Source organism: Liolophura sinensis, chromosome 5 (genome assembly GCF_032854445.1).
Source record: "Liolophura sinensis isolate JHLJ2023 chromosome 5, CUHK_Ljap_v2, whole genome shotgun sequence".
Lineage (NCBI taxonomy): Eukaryota > Metazoa > Mollusca > Polyplacophora > Chitonida > Chitonidae > Liolophura > Liolophura sinensis.
The window spans coordinates 9,973,398-9,987,947 of NC_088299.1; positions in this window are offsets into that span (position 1 = coordinate 9,973,398).

The window sequence follows — 14,550 nt, forward strand, 5'->3', positions numbered from 1 at the left end:
TAGATGGCCGTGGGTTTCTCTCGGGCTTGACCCTGTTTCCTACAATAGTGCTGACAGCCCTCGTATATATGCAATGTAAGTTTTAGGACCATGCAGTTACACTCAAAACGTAACTGAGATACCAATATAGTAATGGAACTGGAAGATATTCAGCGACTTGAATATTGACCGTCTTCCAATTACCAGTGAAAACTGATAGAAGAACTCTCTCTTAATACATGCTACCAGCTATATGCACTATTTCTACAGTTATTCCTTGCATATTCTTTGAGGAACTGGTGTTTTACATTGCCTTAGAAATGGATATTTTTTTTAATGGATTTTATGAGAATGTCATAAAATCCCAAACATACGTACATACACTTTCTTCCATTGATTCCTTGTGTGGCTTACATGAAGTTCCTGACATGAATCTCTCGTGGGAGAGTTCTCGACATTTAACACCATTAAATCTTTTCACAAAAATCTAAAATAAATGAAAGTATATTTATGCATGGTTTAAGTGCTCTATTTAGTGATGTCTACTTCGATTTTTAGAGGTCTTTTCCTTTAAGTAGCTTGATAATTACGGGCCCTGGGGCCGATTCCACGAAACCATTTCTGACTTAAGTCAGAATTAGTCATATGATCTTAAAACTTAATTGTGGGCGTTGGAAATTGAAAGTTTGTCCCCCTCGGTCAGTGTTATCTAAAGATGTACGTGTCCGAATTTCACTAACAACTAAGCATACTACAGAGTTTTTTAATTTTGACTTAAGTCAAAAAACATTTTTGTGGCAGTGGCCCCAGCTCGCCGTCGTAGCAGTGAAAAGTACTTAACTACATCTGGTAAAGCCTAATTTTTTTCAGGTATACATATATGTGGATAATGTGGTCATGCGGGGACATGAAAGCTGGTATCAGTTGGCGTTAAGTTAAATCACAATAAACTACAAAGATGCTACAAATAATTGTTAATCACTGTATTTTGTTTGTAGTCCCTTAATTGTCAATTTCTCTCCTAGATTCGGCTGCGACTTCAAGTCAAGAGGTTTCTTGGGTATCTGGTGAGGGGTGGAGGTTTACTCTGAACACACAAATTTCCTCTATCCATAAATCTGACCGTAGGGCCTCCGTGGCCAAGTGGTAATCATGCTAGCGCAACGTCATGAATCTTGTACATTAGGATATGAGCTTCATTTTTTTTTTGTTATTCACGTAATTTTGTTTATTAGTACATGTATGGTCATGCAACCCGACTGTTCTTAATTCCCTATATACTGATCTTAGATCTAGTTCTTATAGTGCATATAACCCTCCTATTTCCTTACCATAGCGCTATAATGTTCATATTTCCCTACTATCCATAGCCCCATAATGTTCACATTTCCCTACTATCCATAGCCCTATAATGTTCATATTTCCCTACTATCCATAGCCCTATAATGTTCATATTTCCCTACTATCCATAGCCCTATAATGTTCATATTTCCCTACTATCCATAGCCCTAGATTAACATTTCCCTGCTATTAATACGTCTGTGTTCATCCTACCTGCACTAAATTACCTTGCATTACCGTACTCTATATATCCAAGGCACAAGTAAGCAAATGGGTTTAGGTAATTAGGTTTATTAGGTAATTTTGAATATGCTTTGAATAGGGCCTGTCTGAGGTTGTATACGAAGTACTGAGATTTACACTTGGAAAAGGCCAGGTCAATTCGATTTCCACAGTTCGTTTTGAAATGACTTGCCTCGGGTTTAAAAAATTACTGGGAAATCGTCTCTGTTGGCGAACAATTTTCCACAGACCAAAGCCCGCGAATGAATTCTCTAGCGTCACGATATCCTTTTATAAAGACTGGGTCTTTAAATCGAAATGCTATCAAATCTTCTGACACTTCTCAACGTCCTGGAACGGATAGGGGACGTGTTAAAAACAGTAATGTCAACATCTATGAGCGCTTCATTTGCAACAGGCCATGGCTGTGAGATTGACTTGTCGCCAATTTGGATAATATAGGGGTGCGACTCTCTCGATGAAATGAATCAACCTGGTCAGCAGTGCGTGGAAATAGTGCCAAATAAGTACAGAAGATCGTGGCGTGATGCATCAATGTCAGTGTCATGTGCCCTTCCAACAATTCGATTTTCTGTGAACAACTTCGGACAAAGTGGTATTCAATATTAAGCGGTTTTAACACAAAGAGCGGTCTCGTTTAAATCATGCCCGCTACCCACAATGGTAGAGAGGCAAAATACTACCTAGAGGCTCTTCATCACATCTTCATTCCTCGTAACTACACGTTCTTCTCAATGCCTAAGGCGGGTTGGGGTGGGGGTGTTCACACAGGGCAATTTCCCGTTATTAAACCTGTATACACCATCCACGCAATCAATCATTCAATCAAGGAGAACCTTTCTTAGTTCGTTTACCTATACTTTGTTCTGATAAAGGGTCTTTCGACGCTTCAACAAATAAATTCCTTGTACTTATATACCAAGCACATGAATTAAGGGAAGTACATTTGTGCGTTCTTCTAACCTTTTGGAGCCTATCCGTAATTCTGTATACAACGTATACGGTGAATATCTTGTAAGTCTTCTTATGAGCCTATAACTTGCTACCATATAAACTCATACACTAACTGTTAGAATAAAACCCCGACTGAGGTAAATAGACAAGAGGTTACGGTTACATGTGACCATTTGCCGACAACCACACTGTCGTCGCTGCTCTGGTTATACTTCCCATGTTGTAGTCTTTATTTATTCTATGAATGTCATAAAGGAAACCTTTAGCAGACTGGATAAAAGGGGCTTCAATGATTTTGTATTTATTTCATTCATGTGTTGCAAACATCACGCCTGATGTCACTTTATTTTATTCACTGAGCCACAGCCTCTTCCCATTATGGCTCGGAATGGGCATATTGGTTAGAATTATTTGCTGTTTAAAAATAAACAAAAAGTAACAGAAGTATCATGAAAAAAAAAATAATTTTCACATAACAGCTTCAAAGTTCTTTTCTACTGATGCTCATTTCATTTTTACGTCAATTCTGCCCTTAAGTCTAGGGTGAGGAAACCGGGCAGAGCCCAGGGGAACCCCACGACCTTCAGCAGGTTGCTGACAGACCTTCCCATGTACGGCCGGAGAGGAATGAATGAATGATTATGGCTTAACGCCACTTCGGCAATATCTCAGCCATATCGTGGCGGCCGGAAAGGAAGTAGCACAACTAAAACCTGAAACTATATCCTTTGTCAACACAGGCACATTGTACATTTTGTGGCCATGTATAATCTCACAAAGCAGTAATTTGTTAACGGATAATCAGCAGTTCCATCAGCCGTGGAACTGCTGGGCTGCAGTATACCAGGAAAGATATGATTGCTCACTTGGTTTCTCTGCCAAAAGCGGCGACCTAGTATGAGAATATATATGTAGTTATAAGATTACATCAATATTTCTTCCACATGATCAAAACAAGAAACAATATATTTGTTTGTATTCAGATCAGCCACCGCTTGAGAGCAAAAGTCCGTTTTTCAGTCCAGTTGTATGGTCAATGTTTTGGGATGAACGGCGTTAGGGCTGATGGATGGTGTATCCAGGGTTTGAATCAACTTAAAAGCTAAGTTGGCATCGGGAATCTCTCTAATGTCATTAGCATCAGGGGGAATTTGCCAGCACGGGGTTTTTGTGAATTAATTATTGCGCTGAAATCTAACAACTTGGCACAGCATCGTTTAAGATTAAACCACAACCAGATTATACGGCAACAAATGGAGTGACGTAACTGGTTTGAGTTTGCCCAGAGATGACTGGCTGCCCCTTCGTCTTCTCTTTATCTCTTTCATTAAGCGCTCGATGTGTAACTGTCTGACAAAGCCAATTCCTCCTAACTACATCTTTTCATTTATCATGGCTCCACCGAACAATTAGATCAGTTTGGTCAGTTTCCGTTCTTGGATGTACTCGTCGGATCACGTGACTTGTTGCTTGTAAGGCCGGTGCCTTCGTTGCCAGCCAGGAGTTGTTGTTTCTGCATTTGGCACCTGCCAACAAAAAACAATAATGTGTAATGTTAACCGAACACGTAGTGTGTCTATTGCCTTTTTCGGAAGTCAAAAAGTAGCATTGTTAGTTTTAAATTTTTGATTTCCTTGATTGGCGTTCCACACTGCACTCATGAATGTTTCACTTATATGACGGAGGCTAGCATTATGGTGGGAGGAAACCGGGTCCCAACACAGTATACTTCTTCATTTATTTGACTGGTTTTTTACGGAGTACTCAAGAATATTTCGACAGGGGCCTGCCCCATTACGGTTGGAGGAAACCGGGCACAGCCAGGGGAAAACCCACGACCATCTGTTGCAGGTTGCTGGCAAACCCACGTGCGACTGGAGAGAAAGCCTGCATGAGCTAGACTCGAACTTATAGTAACTGCATTGGTGAGTGGCACATTGGTCATTGTGCTGCGCTAGCGCACCAACCACATTACGCCACGGAGGTCCTATTAGTTTAAAGGTATAAGTCCTGTCTAGTACATTTCCGACAAACGTTGCTATCGGTCAGCACATGACTGTATTTCTTAAATGTTCAGCGACTGTGGTTGCTTATCCAAGGCGTCTTTACCAATCAGAAGCTTAGAATTTTCTCTGGATTCTGATATTGAATCCTGTATTTTATTGGAACCAATCTGGAGTTGAAGACAGTCTGCTATTGAAGCTGATCTGGTATTGAAGACTGTTAGATATTGTAGCTAGACTGATACTGAAGCTGGTTCGGTACCGATTTAAAGACGGATTGGTATTTAAGCTTGTTTAGTATTGAAGCTTGTTTGGTATTGAAGCCGGTTTGATACTCAAGCTTGTTCGGTAAGGAAGCCTGTTTGGTATTGAAGCTTGTTTGGCATTGAAGCCGGTTTGATTTTGAAGCCTGTATGGTACTGAAGACTGTTTGATATTGTAGCTGGACTGATATTGAAGCCATTTTGGTATTTAATCCGGTTTAGTATTAAAGCCGGTACGACATTCCTGCCAGTCTTGCCAATTACTGAGAGGTCTTTAAGATGAACAAAAATGATCGGGGCATTCGGGCTATAATGGTTATCAGAGACTTGGGGAGTGATTTCATGCGTCTTACTTAACACACATAGAATTCAGTAAAAGCAATGCCTGTATATGTCGGCATTGTGTCAGACAATGGTATCGTAGGGTGTCATCTGTATTGTCTGGTTATTAACAGTGTACAACACATTTTTCATGTCAGTAAATATATGTTATCTACCAAAGTGCCATACTTAGATAACGGGTTCTGGGAATAAGGTATAATCACACCCTCATGTATTGCAAGATGTCTTTGTCGCACGAGAATTTCAGACATGGAATGATCATAAAATCAGCTCAGGCCAAGACGATCTGCTATGGTCATCCATCATCTCTCATTATTTTCATTTTCGCCGAATAATGGTTTACAGAAATGAAATACTTCCATGGTTGAGGCGGTGGGAGGTGGCATATATGACAAAGCCTGTCATTCACGAGGACAGATTGACCGATCGAGTATTCAAGCTATGTGAAATTAAAACGATACCAGAGTAAGTTTTAATCACTGCTACATGTAAATGCAGTGCATTTTGTCAGTTTAGTTAAATAAATCTTGCACTTAGTTCAGTCCAGGGTAATGAAAAACCGAAACACAACATAATTTAGACCTGTGGATATAAAATATGCCAAAGGTTAAATGTAACAGGTATACATTACTGTAGTGTCGTATCTGATACACCTATTCCTGAAATAAACAGCATCAGAATATATATTTGAGGATTTGGGAAGGGTTTATGCATTTTTCTATTGTTTTTCTTGACACATATAGTTAACAAATACCCTGCACATTTACGCCCAGGCTGGTGGTAGGGCCACGTCGTTTCCAGGCAATATTAGCGAAAATGCTCAGTAAATTTACAAGCATTCATGAAAAGACAGCACATTCTACAAGTTTCCTGCATTACTCATTGAAGAGTGCAAGGCATGAGACAAGGCGAGTACTAACTTACACCACCAATCTCCACTTTATTGAACAGCCAGAGCATTAAAGAAAGGAATTTATACCAACTTCTACAACCAATCCTCATTTCACATAGCAGTGCATGGTACTGCATAGTACTAATTTCCACAAACAAGCCCTTATTTCCTATTACCAATTGAATTCAGGATCGAATTAAGCTCTCGCTTTTTCGACTGCGGTTTTAAGTCAGTAAGTTCGGATAACTGGCGAATCGCTATGTGTTTATACTTAAGATATTCCGATTTGCTCCATCAAAAATACCTGACCGCCGTCGTGCCCCTCTCTGAATTTACAAACGATAAAGAGAGAAAATTCCTTTCTTTGAATAATGTGCAATTTTTAGGAAAATCCTGCATTTCCGTACATGATCAACAAAACTACATGTATCTATTGTAATTAGCTGTGCTGAAAACTAAAAAGGGTTGTTTCAGCCTCGAATAGCCCCAATATCACAACCACTTTGCACCAGACCAGGTAAAGTTTGTATAGTAAGATTATATCCTGCAGAAAAAGGTTTATTGTATTCTCTTCTTCCATCTCTATATAAACTTTCTTTGTTAACAAAACATTCTCGCACGTCCCAATTTCATATCTAAGCGCATTTATACTTAAAAGATTTATCCGATTTCTTTAGAATCTGTTTGCAGAAAATCAGTTATATTCGACCTTGTAACATGGATATTATTATTTGAAAAGCAAATAAGATAAGTAAGAGTTGTTGATACAAGTACAAAACTTTAAGACACCGACAACAATTCTGATACATTTGGACGGTTTGTTGACAATGCATTTAATTGGGACAATGGTCTAGTTGGATGTGCGCAGATTTCTGTCATATAAAGACATCATGCTGTGTGAAGACATTTGCGAACATTTCACGTCTGCATCTCTGAAGGGTAATAGCGAGTCCAAATTACAGCCTGTAATGTTATAGGGCGGAAGCGAGAAGCATTGCGTGAGGCAAATATGCGTGCAGTTCGATTAGTGCCAAATCATTCCGCGAAAGTAGTGCGGAGGGCGCGTTCCGGTCCCGGTAATTCCGTAATCATGGGGCCTTCTTACCCGCACCGTTTATTACTTGGTAACCAGAAGAGAAAAGTGTGATGAACGACCAGGGTAAACCACACCACCGAAAATTTCCTAAGCGAAAACTTTGACGGTGAGAATAAATTTAGAAAGGGCTAGACGGTTATTACGGCTTTGCCATTGCCTAGGGCTAAGTATATGTTTGGTGGGTATTATCCGGCAGCGGATCGACGCGCGAGGTGATCAGCCAACCAGCACTGCTCTACCATTTTCTCTGGAGACGTGATACACCTCTCACATTCGTCTAGCTCATTACATTTAACTCATTTGTGACGGCCGTTTAACGCTGAACTTTATGAGCACTTGTCAACCGAACTGATCTGATGCCAGTTTGAAGATACCATAAAAAGCGACATACTATGGATGTTAAAATTCTTCTGTTTCTTTTGATTATGCAAACCTCCTTAGGGTATTATTTAAGAACTTGTTTTATCTGTCTATCTGAAGACAATGTCATCGTCACCGTCATCTTACACATTATCCACAACATCCTAAAACGTATGCATAAACGAAAAGAAAGGAAATGAAAGCAAATGGATTTACAAAATGATTGGCGTATTTAATTGGATGACTCAGTCACTATAACCCCTACAAACATGTACAAAACCAGAAGAATCACGGAAAAGCTTCGTTTTCGTCTAAAAGCAGTAAACATTTTGTTAAGCTATCCTTTTTTTTCCCAAAGAACATTCTGAAACATATTCTTAGGTTATCGCCGCAAGGCTTGTTAGAAATAAAGAGACGTGTACACTACCAGAAACTGATTGTTTTTTCGACTTGAATTTGGTTGTAGATAAAAGGCTCAGCACACTGAGTCTTATAGATTTCTTACAAGGTTTTAAAGGTTACTTTCTGTGCATCCTTTCAATAACGTTAAAAGTTTTTTAAATAAATCCGAAGTAGGGGCCTTTTAAAAAATTACTCACTTTGTTTGATTACCACATCATCATTCAAACTTATTCAGCCTATAAAGACTTTGGTTATGTAAACACATTGCCGAATGGAGTCCACAATTTGGCAGATCTGAGTCAAGCTTGCATTTAGTCAGGGATTGCAACGCCATTGTGGTGCTTGCACATTAAAAAGAAATTCTGTTGTCTGAGTGATGCTAGAATGTAATATATAATACTGTGTTACATTCAACGTAATATCCTGTCATAGTCTAACAGAATTTACAGAATATTTATGGCGTATTTAACACAATAATCTGCTGGATTCTAGCATCACTCAGTCAACAGAATTTCTGTTAAATTTAACAGATTATTTTGTTTTATTTTATTTAAGAGTAGGTAGCTTACTTTAATTTGTGTTGATAGTTAGAGAAATATTTCTTTGGTGGACGAAAACGTGTATAATCTCTGCCAATACAAACGACCCTTTCAGGGATTTTCTCAAACATCTTTTTCCACACAGTGAACGACTCACTTCGTGTCTTTTTGTTAGTGTATGTTGACGTTTTTTTCATAAAACATTTCACATTTTTTGTAGGAAGACCCAATGACGCGCGAAAACAGTAGGGTCAAATTACGTGTTTTGCCACGGTATCAAAAGCTTTTAGGGCTGTATAAGTGAAATAATAGGAGGTAGGCGTTTTATCAGACAGATATTCATCGATTTCTAAACGGAAGCGCAGATATTCGATCTGGAAAATGTCAAACCAACAGACTAACATTTAGCAGTCTCGTGAGATCTCGCCACTGATAGAGAATATACGAGAAAGTTTTCCGCGGCGTTGGCGGCAGACATGTTTCTGACGCCGGCAAATGTTTAGAGATTTGACACAGACCTCCTGGAATGATTCAATCCCAGGGTGAGGCCACCATCTTAACTCCAACAGAGTCTAATTACGTTGAAGCTTTCCCCCTCTTACCCCCTCAGCACTACTTCTGTCATAAGGCTGTTTCTGTGTGTCCATGGCTGTCTATCACACCATGATCAATCATGCCTTACAGCGCAGTTGTTATTCTTCAACCGAATTCACACCAATCTTCACCTCCTTTGATTTCGCTGATATAACAACACGCAGAAGTAAGTTATAACAGAATTTAAGCTAGCAGTTCGATCTCAGTTGAGTGCAGTTTATTTACCTCCGCGTATGGCTAGACAGAATGTCTAAGTTTGGACCTTTTCAGATCGTTATTTTGCGGGGTCAAATTTCATAAATAATTGAAAAACTAATTCAGTTAAAAAATCTTCACCTACATGCATTATGCGTACATACAATAGTTGTTCCGTTCAAGGATTCAGTAAGTTATAGATCTACAGATTCCAATTCTTATTGAATGAATTACTCTTTTATAGACTCTAAATTTTATCATTTACTTTAAGCATTTCAGGTATGGGCTAGTCACCCATAATCAGAATTAAATTCCCTCATAATGCCTTAACCGATCGACCATAGCTGGATTAGAAGGCACTGTCTCTCAGATAAGAGAAGGAGCTTTACTGTGTTCGATCATCGATGACACTATTAGCAAATATATCGGTGGTAGTCTCAAACATGCTCTTGTTTCCATCCCCATATTTCACGATTTTCTTAGCTTTCGTCCTTTAGATTATCTTAGGTGTGTTTACACTGGTGATTAATTGAAAACAGCCTAATTTTGCCCACAATACCCCCGTCATGGTAAAACGCCTATACGTATAACCTTAGAACGTGCACTTGTAAGAATATGGATATAGTGCCTCAAATCTTCGTCACTCTGCTTCATAGACAATGTTTATTATCTCGTTGAACTCAGGAATAGGGCTTATATTCATCGCGTCGAAATAAATCGCCACATTGCATAGATGAACGGTTGCTATTAAAGCGCAGCTAAGATACATATTTTGATGGTCGACGACTTATACTCTAGCATGATAACACGTTTTGGATATTGATTCCATTCATTCGCGAAGAGCATCACTTACAGCTTTCCAACATCACTGTGTTGTGTATGGCGAAGTGTTGACTGCTTCTCTTTGCATGAATTTGTCTTTCATTCGTTGACGACTGGTATACGAACGTCTGTTTTGCTAATTGGATGTAAGAATGCTAACTGGATGTATTATGATATTCGCTCTACAATATTTTTAATTACAAAAAATATTGGCAAATGTGATTTTACGTGCACAGAGTTTAGGAATTCCTTGAGACTTTTTTGTGTCATTGATGATGTGTTTTATCCGCTTGGCCATGTACAGAGGGGTTTACATATCGTCTTTATATCTTGTCTTTATATATTGTCTTTATATATTGTCTTGAAAGTTATGGTGTGTGAATGAAGTGTGTGTACATACACGTAAATGTATACTATGTATTCTTGTGAAAGGGCGAGTCCATGTATGACGCATCAGAGTACCAGACATGACACCCCATCCAGTCACATTATACTGACACTGGCCAACTAGTCCTGTTTCCAGGCTCTAGCTTCTCAGCTCCGAGCGCCAAGCTAGGCAACAGCAAATACCATTTTTAAAGTCTTTGGCAGGACCTGGCTCGGGCTTTCCGTCTTCGAGGCGGACGCTCTAACTACTAGGTCTCGAAGCGGTCAAGTGGTTTTGTGCATGTGGTTTTTGGCTTACTTTACTTCCTGATACAGTTTTTTCTGGCCATTTGTCTTGAACTGTCATGACTTTGCCTATGGGATTACTCCACTAGAAATGTGATATATCAGCATGGGTCGCATTCGTGTTATATGTTACTGGTTATTTGTACCAGTATTGTATTACTGTATTCAATATTGTTTCACTTAGATGACGATTGTCAGGGTTGTAATTGAAGTTATCATGACACAGTTTATGGGACACCATCGAATCTAACCAGATATATGGAACTATGGCATGTACACGGAACATTTGCATGGACCTCACCAGATACATGGAATCTCACCAGATACATGGAACCCCTCCAGAAATATGGAAACTCGCCAGATATATCAGATATCACCAGACACATGGAACCTCGCCAGGTACACGGAACCTCGCCAGGTACACGGAACCTCGCCAGGTATATGGAACCTCGCCAGGTACACAGAACCTCACCTGATACATGAAACCTCACATAATACATGGAACCTCACCGGATACATGGAACCTTGTTAGACACATGGAACCTCACCGGATACATGGAACCTCAGTAGATACAGGGAACCTCACCTGACACATGAAACCTCACCGAATACATTGGGCCTTACCAGACACATGGAACCTCACCAGATACATGGAACTCTCCAGATACATAGAACCTCGCCAGGTATATGGAACATTGGAGCTTTATAGTTTTTTTAAAACATTGCAAAAAATTTAACTTTGCTCTCACGCAGACTAAAGCCAATGTAATTGGGGTTTGTATTTCCACGTTAACTTATCTGAGGGCTTTATTTCATAATAATTAATTTTTAAGTCATAATCAGTTGCTTTCAAGTTACAGGTTTAAATTGTTTAGAAACGATCAAATGAATTGGGATCGATAAACAAAGTCAGTTAGATCATGGAATGGAATTAATCTATCAGTACCAGGTATTTTACTTCTCCGTATTTGCCTTGTAGAGAATATTTTTTAACGTTTTCAGTTAACAGGTGTAAATTACTTTCAACTCCGGAGAGACTCTGGAGAGAAAACCATCTAGATTTGTCATCGTGCCATGCGTGTATCAGTACCGTTGTTTCGTAACTATATCATTTCTCATAGACATACAGTCCAAGGGCGTTTTACAAACGTACATCACATCCTCTTGTTTTGTGACGTGTCAATTGTTGCAGCCAATGACAAAAGGCTGTCGAGGGAAATGGTGCGGATTTGCCAGATAATCAAGTGGAGAAGAAGTTAACAGGAGCCGCGGGCGATATCCTCTTTCGTCTAAGTAATTGTTCTCCAATCCCCTCAAAACGACTCGGGATAAATACCCGCCAACTAGCTACGTGCTGGAGCAATTACTTGACGTGCTGCGGGCCCAGCTATACCAATAGGTCAAGTGATAAAGATACGCTGTGGCGCCAATGCCTAATCCGAAATCCAAAGTGGTCCTCCTACCGATACAAATTAGAGCCAGACGGAGAGTGTCCTAAATGCAGTCAACATTGGCCAGAACACTTCGTACAATGAATCGTCTCTAAAAAAAGATGATAAGAGTCGGATTATGTGCTGGATCTGTTTTTGGACATTCACTACTGCTATCAATGTTAACGGATCAGCAGCGCTACTCGGAGTGTCACTTACGTTGTCTAGCTTATAGCCCCCAGGAGAATATCATAAACATGCCATTTGTCTGCGGAAAGCTTTGCTCCAGATTTGCCCAGTCTGCGCTTCCGAGCGTTTGTAATCCCCAAATCTCTACGCGAAAGTCACTGGCACTTTGTGACTTGATCCGTCACCTAAACCAAATCGTATCCATGTTAAAAAAGAACAGAGGATAAGAAAAAAAAATCACCGCAAACCAATCAGATTTTCCTTGTTTTATATAAATTTACTACTAGTATCTATAGACTTCATGAAGACTTAATTATATGCATTACATAGTATTCATGAAATATAGTTCGTTGTTTGACTGACAAAATGTTTGGTGGAGGTGCAGGAATAAGTGTGCGGTAAAAATCTAATGAAAAATATACTGGCATTTTATAACCTCATTTTATGTTATTACCTCAGTTTGCATTTTATTGTCTCAGTTTTCTCATTTCCAATTTTTCTGTTTTACATTTCAGATAGCAACTTTCTGATGAAAGTATGAAATGAAGTTGTGCTTATACCTTTCTAATGTCATGATGATTTCTATTTTCGTGAATTGCTACATTTCTGTTTACTTGCAGGATGTACACACTGAAGCAGCACGGCATAATGTTGACAGCATAGACGAGCTTCACATCTCTCGCCATTTATTTATTTACTTGATTATTCCAGGAAACTGGACAGAGCCCGAGGGAGGTCATCTTTCATTGCTTGACTCATTGATTGGTGTTTAGCGCACTACTCAACAAAGAATATTTCACTAATACGACGAGAGACAGTGACGGGTGGAGAAAGCCACTTCACAGAATAAACCACTAGCCTAGGGGTGTCAACAGCTTATTGACACCAACGTCCACAAACCTGTATATGTATTTATTTGATTTGTGTTTTACGCCGCGCTCTAAAATATTTCACTTATAGGATAGCGGCCAGCATTACGGTGGGAGGAAATCCACAAACATCCGCAGGTTGTTGGAAGACCTTCCCACGTACGACTGGAGTGGAAACCAGGGTGAGCTTGACTCGAACTCACAGCGACCAAACCAGTATAGTGGCTCGGAATGTCAAAACTGCCCTCTCTGATACTATGATCGAACCAATGTGAACTTTTCCCACCTGAAGTAATTCTGACCTAAACTGTGTCCTTTGTTGTCCATTCCTGTTTTTGCGAAGGCGATAGTACTGATGTAACACAAAAGAAGACTGGCCAATCCGCCTCGTCACGAGGACAAGAAATACCCCATGCGATATTTCTGAAGTTCACGTTGACAGTTGAGTGTATGATACAAATATACAATCAAACTAGACCATTGAAGCATAGCGTCAATATGGTTACATTTTCGAATCCATCTGTGGCTAATTTCACTGCAGCCTTACGTAAGGTTTACCTGATACAATAGTGTGGTTCCCTCAACCAGAGACCCAAACGGCCTCTCACTAATACGGTTGCTGTGAGTTAAGTCCAGCTCATGCTGGCTTCCTCTCTGACCGTACGTGGGAAGGTCTCTCCGCAACCTGCGGATAGTCGTGGGTTCCCCCCGGGCTCTGTCCGGTTTCCTCCCACCATAATGCTGGCCGCCGTCGTATAAGTGAAATATTCTTCAGTGCAGCGTAAAACACCAATCAAATAAATCAAATAAACCAAATCAACCAGTGACTGCACCATCATGTTAAAGTGAAATAGTCAAAAAACCGAGTAAAATACCAACAAAATAAGTAAATGCGTCAGTCTGTTATAATATCCATGAATCCATAAGGTAATCTATCCGTGCACCATTTCACAGGTATTTTCCAACAAGCAAATATATCATTGAGGGCATGGATAAATCAACGAATGCGTCAGTTCATTCCTCAATCAATCCACCTATCATCTAACCCAAGCATGAATGAAACAAGTTTCTACTACCAATCTAAACCTTAATGTAGCGGTGTTTTTCCTTCCATATGCTACCGACGCTTGAAACTAAGAAATAGTGACCGCTTGAGTGTTGCTTTTCACATTATAGATGAATGTCGTATATTTTTGGAAAATCTTTCAATTGTCAAAGTTCTATCAATCAGTTTCCATTACTCATTTAATAATTTCAGTAATTTCGCGCCGATGTGTGACCATAGTCTGCTTTAATTCATGTTAGAACGGTGTCCAGATTCCTAAGCATATTTACCTTGCAAAGCATGTTTTCAATTGCTCAACA